Source organism: Aythya ferina (assembly GCF_964211825.1).
Source record: "Aythya ferina genome assembly, chromosome: 3".
NCBI lineage: Eukaryota > Metazoa > Chordata > Aves > Anseriformes > Anatidae > Aythya > Aythya ferina.
Window position 1 is genome coordinate 83179259 of NC_140298.1, and position 6799 is coordinate 83186057.

The following is a 6799-nucleotide window of genomic DNA, read 5'->3' on the forward strand; positions in this document are numbered from 1 at the left end:
CATTCCTCTGTCCCTCCCTCCCTTTCTTCTCCATGGCAGAAAATGTTATGATATTTATTGTTTAAAACCAAAACAGACCAAAGCAATTAGAGCAGAACAACCTTAGGACAGCTGTAAATTAATTCCTAAGAAACAGAGTCAATATCACCTCTATCCTTTACTGAGAAGGTTTTAAAAATAGTTTCTTTTAATATTATTTCTGTAAGTTCATTTGTTCCAGGAAAATGTGACATTTCAAGCTAATAATATAGCTAAGAATATATAATACTGCAGCCCCAAAACTTTATGATCATGCAGGAGATTTGTGCTGTTCACTGAAACATATAAAGTACCCAAGGAAAGAGGATGAAATGGCAATAATATGAGGTGAAGTAGAAGATTAACTTGGGGGTTTATTTTCCTTAAAGATGAAGTTTTCCCTCATACATTATTATATGCTATAATACTGTTTCTGAAAAAGATGGCTTTTAGCTTAGATTGACTTCGTCACCTTCACTGTAAGATATTTCCCAGATGGGTTAATAGCTATATTCTAACCACTTATTGTGTTTGTCTTCTCTTCCTATATCTCATTTGTATCTTTGAAGATGTTTCCTTCCTGCTAGGATTCAATACTTAGTTTATTAAAATTTTGCCTGTTACTTAGATCATCTTTACCCCTAAAATTGCTGCTGTGGAGGTGAAGCCCCTTGGAACATTGAATATAGTATGACATTTAAAAATCCCTTAAGTAGTAAATTATATTCCTGGAGAGTTGGGGTAATGACAAGAATACTTAAGAGTTATCATAAAAATGTAAGAAGATTTTTAGAAGAGTATAAATCAGTCTTTAGATACAGTCTGTTTTGAATTATCAAAGGCAACAGGGAGGAGGAGAAGGGGGGATGGAGAAACGAGATAACTCACGTGAAGCAATAACACAGGAAATACAAAACATATGCAAGTTAAACTATCAAAATACACCAACATATTTGCCTTCAAAAAAACTTGTAAACACATCTCTATGGAGAGCAGAAATAACCATAAGCAGTGAATGGCACCTGGGACCTAGAGGATGTGGCTCATGGCTGAGCCAAGGCAGGGTGTTGCCCCCACAACACTGGTAGAAACAGTTCACAGGTGATGGAGGTGGCTGTACCAGCAAATCAGGCAGGGGGACTTCCAGGCAGGTTTCCCATACCACAGTGTTTTTCCATGCCTGTGGTATAAGTAAGAAATTCTTTACTCTGAGGGTGGTGTGGCCCTAGCACAGGCTGCCCAGAGAAGCTATGGATGCCCCATCCCTGGAGGTGTTCAAGGCCAGGCTGGAGGGAGCTTTGAGCAACCTGGTCTGGTGGGAGGTGTCCCTGCCTGTGGCAGGGGCAGTGGAAGTAGATGAGCTTTAAGGTCCCTTCCAACCCAAACCATTCTGTGATTCTATTGAGCCGATGCTCTGTGGTGGGCAGGGTGCATGCAGCATTTGCCAGCACACAGGAGGTGTGGCCCAGTTCTCCCCACTGCAACTGGAATGAGCCTTTGTGACATGGAGCTGCAAATGTAGATCTGTGCAAACACACAGTTGCTGCAGAGCAGCTGGCCCCTGCATATAAAAGGTAATTGAGTATAAGAACTTTATATGCATTTTAGCATTTAGCATGTGGAGGTACTGAACAGTGACTGGGGTTCTTGTTGCTGTTACCTAAAGGCCATTATTTTTAAGCTTGCAGTAGCTGGGTACCATTTAAGTGAGAACTAGGCTTACTGCTGTTATGAGCTTGTGCAGCAGGTTCTGTGTTCCTTCTCTATTTGTCTTGACATTCAAAAATACTTATAGCATAAAGGAATATTGTGGGTGCCACTTCCTACCCCCTACCTTCTAGGAACCCCAGAGCATGGGTGAGTTCCTTTGGACAGTTTATGCACATCGAGTTTTTTCTTTCTTGGCCTGTGACTACCTTTGATACAAAATAAGTTTTGTTTATCACTACTTAAATAAAGAACACTAACAAAATGCACTCATCAAAGTGATTCATTCATCTGCAGAATGATTTTGGCATGTTGCTACTTTGTATGTGGGAACTATTGCAGAAGGAGAGAGACTGTGAATAGACTTAGTGTTTACGTAGTACCAAAGTATAAGGTTGCTCCTTGTCACCAAAACAGCACTGAACCCTCATGATACACTAACATGTGCGTGGTAGCCAATGACACATCATTGCTGCCTACATTAGCACAGCAAAGATGCTTTGTTCTCTGATGTCATGAGTTTCAAATCCCAGCTGGGGATTTACTGACTAAGCCTCAGTGAGCTGCTGTGAGTTCCCTCCCCAAAGGAGATGAGAAATAAAATAGACAGCCTTTCTCTTTTCCGCTTCACTTCAGAAGCACTGTAAAGCACCATGTGTGATTTCCCTGTTGGTACCGAAATACTACTACAGTTCTTGCTGACAAGAAATGCACACACCCATCAGTGGAGAACAGGTTCATTAGCCACCCCAGGACAAGGCATAATAGTGATTCCTCTGAATTTGGATATATAGATCACAGATGAAACCTCATTCACATAAAATTTGAAACTGCAACTCCATCCTACCATACATGTAGCTTGGAGCTGGTAATTGCTCAGCATTTCTGTATAGCAGACCACTTGATCCTCTGTGCAAATGCAGAGGGCTTCCAATTTTGCTGTCAGGTAGCCACTTCTTAAATTCTTCTTTTGTGTTCCTGCAGGTTTTTTTCTTTTAGTAACTGCACAACATATGTTGCCTATGGAAGACGCTGTAATACAGAAGCCTTGTGTAGACACTCATACAGAAAACTATTTTTTCTGCCTTCTTCACTGAGACATGGGCAGTACAAGTATACCACCAGAGCCCAGGCCAATGGACTTCTACGTGAGGTTCATCTTGCTGAGTAATGAAACAGAAGGGGACAGTTCGATGTTTACTGTGACCTTACTGGGTGATGATCTCAAAGCACCGCACAATGACTGAAGAATTACTCTCACTGTATTCTGTGAAATTAGGTATTGTTACTTCATTGCTAAAGATGTGTAAACTCAGTCACAGAAAATTTGTAATTTGTTCATGGTCACACAGGAAAGAACCAGAAAGAAGAAAAATGCTTGTTCGGTGACTTAAATTCTTCATGTTTTCTTCCTAGAATAGTTATTCAGTGCATCATCTTGGGCATTTCCTATGCACCTACTCAGGCCAGAGAAGTGTTTTGATGCTTCATGGGCAGCACGTGAAGATACTTGGGTGAAGTAGATAACTGACAGTTTCTTATCGTTGTTGTTGAGAAATGTGTGCTGAAGTCAGTTGGTATCTAAGTCAAAAACCTGGTGTCCCAGAGGGCTGTCAAGAGACTAAGCGCCAGCTTGGCTTTCCCTCCATCAGCAGCGATGTGCTCCGGAACTGCTTAACCAAAACTGCAAAGAAAGGAATAGTTGTTCCTGGGGAAAGAAAAGAGACTTCAAATAATGCTTCAGCATGAGAGCATTCAAAATTGCATGAGGTGGGAATCAAAAGAAAAAATCTCCAACCTGGTCTGCAGGAATGGACAGGTCTGAAAAAAAATCTAAATCCAAAGGAAGGTATGAAACAAGAACAGGTGCTGAAATGGGGAGGAATTAGCAGAACAGAGCAGAGTGAATATAGGGACCCCATGACAGTGTGAGAGAGATAAGAAAAGTAATAAACCAGAATCAAAGAAGGAATAAAATCAGTCCAATGAATTAAAGGTGTCCACAAAGGTCAGTTAGAAAAAGTGACAAGTAATAGTGAAAACCATTTTCTCATCCATAGCTCTAGAAAGCAAAGAAAAGAATAAGCAAAGAAAACCCATTTCTTCAGTGTGTGGAGAGAGAGAAGTCCTTTGTAGTTGCACAGAGATTGCAGCACATCAGATGAGGGGGTTATGAAAGTTCAAACACATACAAAATCTGTCATTTTCCCACCTACCACTTCTGGAGCTATGTGCATATCAGGCTAGATGTATAAGCAGGGGTGTTGCAGGAAAAGTAGCTAATGGCTGTATTTAAAATAGCCTTTACCATTCCTATTTTACTGGCACTGGCTTCAGGGACAGGCACACCCACTGAGGCCTGCTCTGTACTTCAAACACTTTACTGGTCCAACTCTTTTGATTAGAGATGAGATTTATTTTAATTGGAATAACTGTGGCAGTAAAAACATCCAGGTAGAGACCACTGTACAAGAGTATAAATATGACCATGTTCGTGGCTAACCAGCATCCCTTTCAGTTTCCATATGGAATTAGCCAAAATACAATAATGTTATGTTATGCTTCTAACCTGTACCAGTGCACAAGGTACTGTATAATTTTAAGTACACCAAGTGGCAATTAGATTTTTGTGAATTATCAGCTTACATAGGTAGAAATTGCCTCACCTTCACTGAAGATAGGAGGTATGAAATGTGTCTGGACAGACAGTTCAATCAGCAAGCAAGCAGGGGTAACCTTGTTTGTTAAAACAGTCCAAACTGAACATTTCTGCTGACTGCCCTCTCCCTCTGGTGACTGTGGGTAAACTGTAGATTCACTCTTTGACAAAATAAGTCAAAGTTAATGACAAAATTATAGTGATTCTAATTACACTGTAGACTAAAAAGGCTGACCAGCCTTTATTAACATCATCACAGCCTTGTCAAAACAGGCCTTCACAAGGCTTGTGGAGCACTACACAAAACTCGTGGGGCTCCTTGAAGGCTGGCTCAACACTGACATGATCTGGGTCGGGAGAGGGCAGTGGCACCAGGCAATGCCTGATCCAGGGATTTTCATGTCAGGAGCACAAAGGTGGCACCTCAAGGACAGAGATGAGGCACAGACTGTGTGGCTTCTGCCAGAGAAATGGAAGGAGACAAGAGGTGCAGCACTGCTGCAGAGAGCTGTGGGGAGAGACCTTCTGCCACCAGTGCTGGTGCCTGGGCTGGGAAGTGGTGGTGGCTGCTCTGTCAGGAGGTCCTGGCCCTTCTGCTCTTGCTTTCCCTCAGTACACACCCTCAGCCTCACTTTTCATGTCTCCTGTGTTGAGGAGGGCAGCAGAGCTGAGGTCACTTGCTGAGGAACAGATTTGGTGGAAGGTGGCCAGCAAGACAAGCACCATGGCACACAGCAACAGCAGTAAAGTGTGTGAAATGAGTCTTAGAAAGGTATGGGATGAGGTTGGTACTTGATAAAGAGTCTAACATAAAGTGAATATCTCATCCTTCCCACCCTGACCTATGTGGAGCACAAAAGAGCATAAGCATGCTTGATGTGCAGTGGGAGTGGGCATCAGGGGGTTTCTTCGGGTTTATTATTTTATAAGCTTCTGTGTGTCAGCCATGGATCTGGCCTTAGCCTAACTCACAGCAGTTCAGGGGATGATGTGAGTTACGCTGTCCTGTGTTTAATCCACCTGTGGCTTCAAAGACATTGAGGAAGGTTGTTATAGTTCTCTCTGCTTTCAGCGGTTTCAAACACATCTCCAGCTGAAGGGGATATCTGAATGAGCTTGGTTACTAAACTGAGAGTTAAGCTCATGCTTTAACACTGAAATCAGCTATGTCATCCAGAAGTAAAAATAGAAAGGGGAGAAGAGCAGTTCCAACTTGCACTGGATTCTGGAAAATGTATTTATGGACTTCTCTGATCCATGAATTATTCTGCAAGCTCAGCAGAACCAATTATTCATTGCATTTATTCTTGCCAGTACAGACATATTATTATTGTTGTTGTTGTTGTTATTATTATTATTATTCCTCATCAGGTCTTCCGCTTGCAATGGAAGCACCACACTGGTAGCAGGGATTAAGTGACAACCAACATTTGATCCTGTTCATAGTGTAGTCCTGCTCTGAGCAAGTTAAGGTAAGCCTTACAACAAAAAGCTAAAAACCAAGCTGCACATGCACCCTGCAGAAGTCATGTGAGAAAGACATTTAGAGGGGAGGGAAGAGGACTGATACAGAGCTGGTCTCTGCCCAACTCTGAAGATGGATGCTGAGAGGGTTCTTTTTCCATGTGTCCCTCCTACTTCATCCTAATGGTTTGGCAGGGAAAAATAACCAGTGCCAGAATGAAAAATATGTTCACGTCTCTTTAATCCATTCCCAGCTAAATCCCCATCATTATCTGCAGCCAGCACTACATATAATTAAAGGGTTTATTTCTGTGTTACAAAATCTCTCCATAATTATGGAGTGTTTGTGAAGTGCAGCATTTCTGTGTGCATGTTTGAAGAAGTAAGGACCTGCCATTTTCTCTATTTCCCACTATATCACTTACATTTTCATTTCCACCCACAAACCATTAACTAGCTTTGTTAAGGTAAAATAAAAAATAAAATAACAATAATAATAAAAATCAAAGATGAAACTGTTTGTGAAAGCACCCTCAAAGACAAGACACCATTTTTGTTCTGTGACAACTTTCTCATCTGGAAGGTTGGGATATTTTGAAATAAAAAGTATTGACATGAAACTGAGTTCAGAGTCATGAGAAAGCTTTCAAGTGATTTTCTCTTTTGCTGGCAAACTGTTACACAACTGTCAATTAAAATTCCTTTACATCATTATCACAGAGAAACACTGAACTTCAGAGTGATAGAGGAGTCCTGCAGGTTCTCTTCGCTACTCATTCAAGGCCCCCATCTCTAAAGCATGTTGCCAGGAGGATGAATTCATACTACCAAATAAACAGACTGGAGCAGTTGGGAAAACAAACAAACAAACAAACAAACAAAACCAAAACCAACCAAACAAAAAGCAATCAACCAAAAAAAAAAAAACACCTACAAAATTTCGAAATGAAA

General features: G+C 41.3%; 1 long non-coding RNA gene across 1 annotated transcript in view; it reads left to right on the forward strand.

Annotated features, from left to right (window-relative positions):
* LOC311433799 overlaps nucleotides 1–6799 on the forward strand; it is a 78795-nt gene that overhangs the window by 57633 nt on the left and 14363 nt on the right. The window lies entirely within an intron of this gene.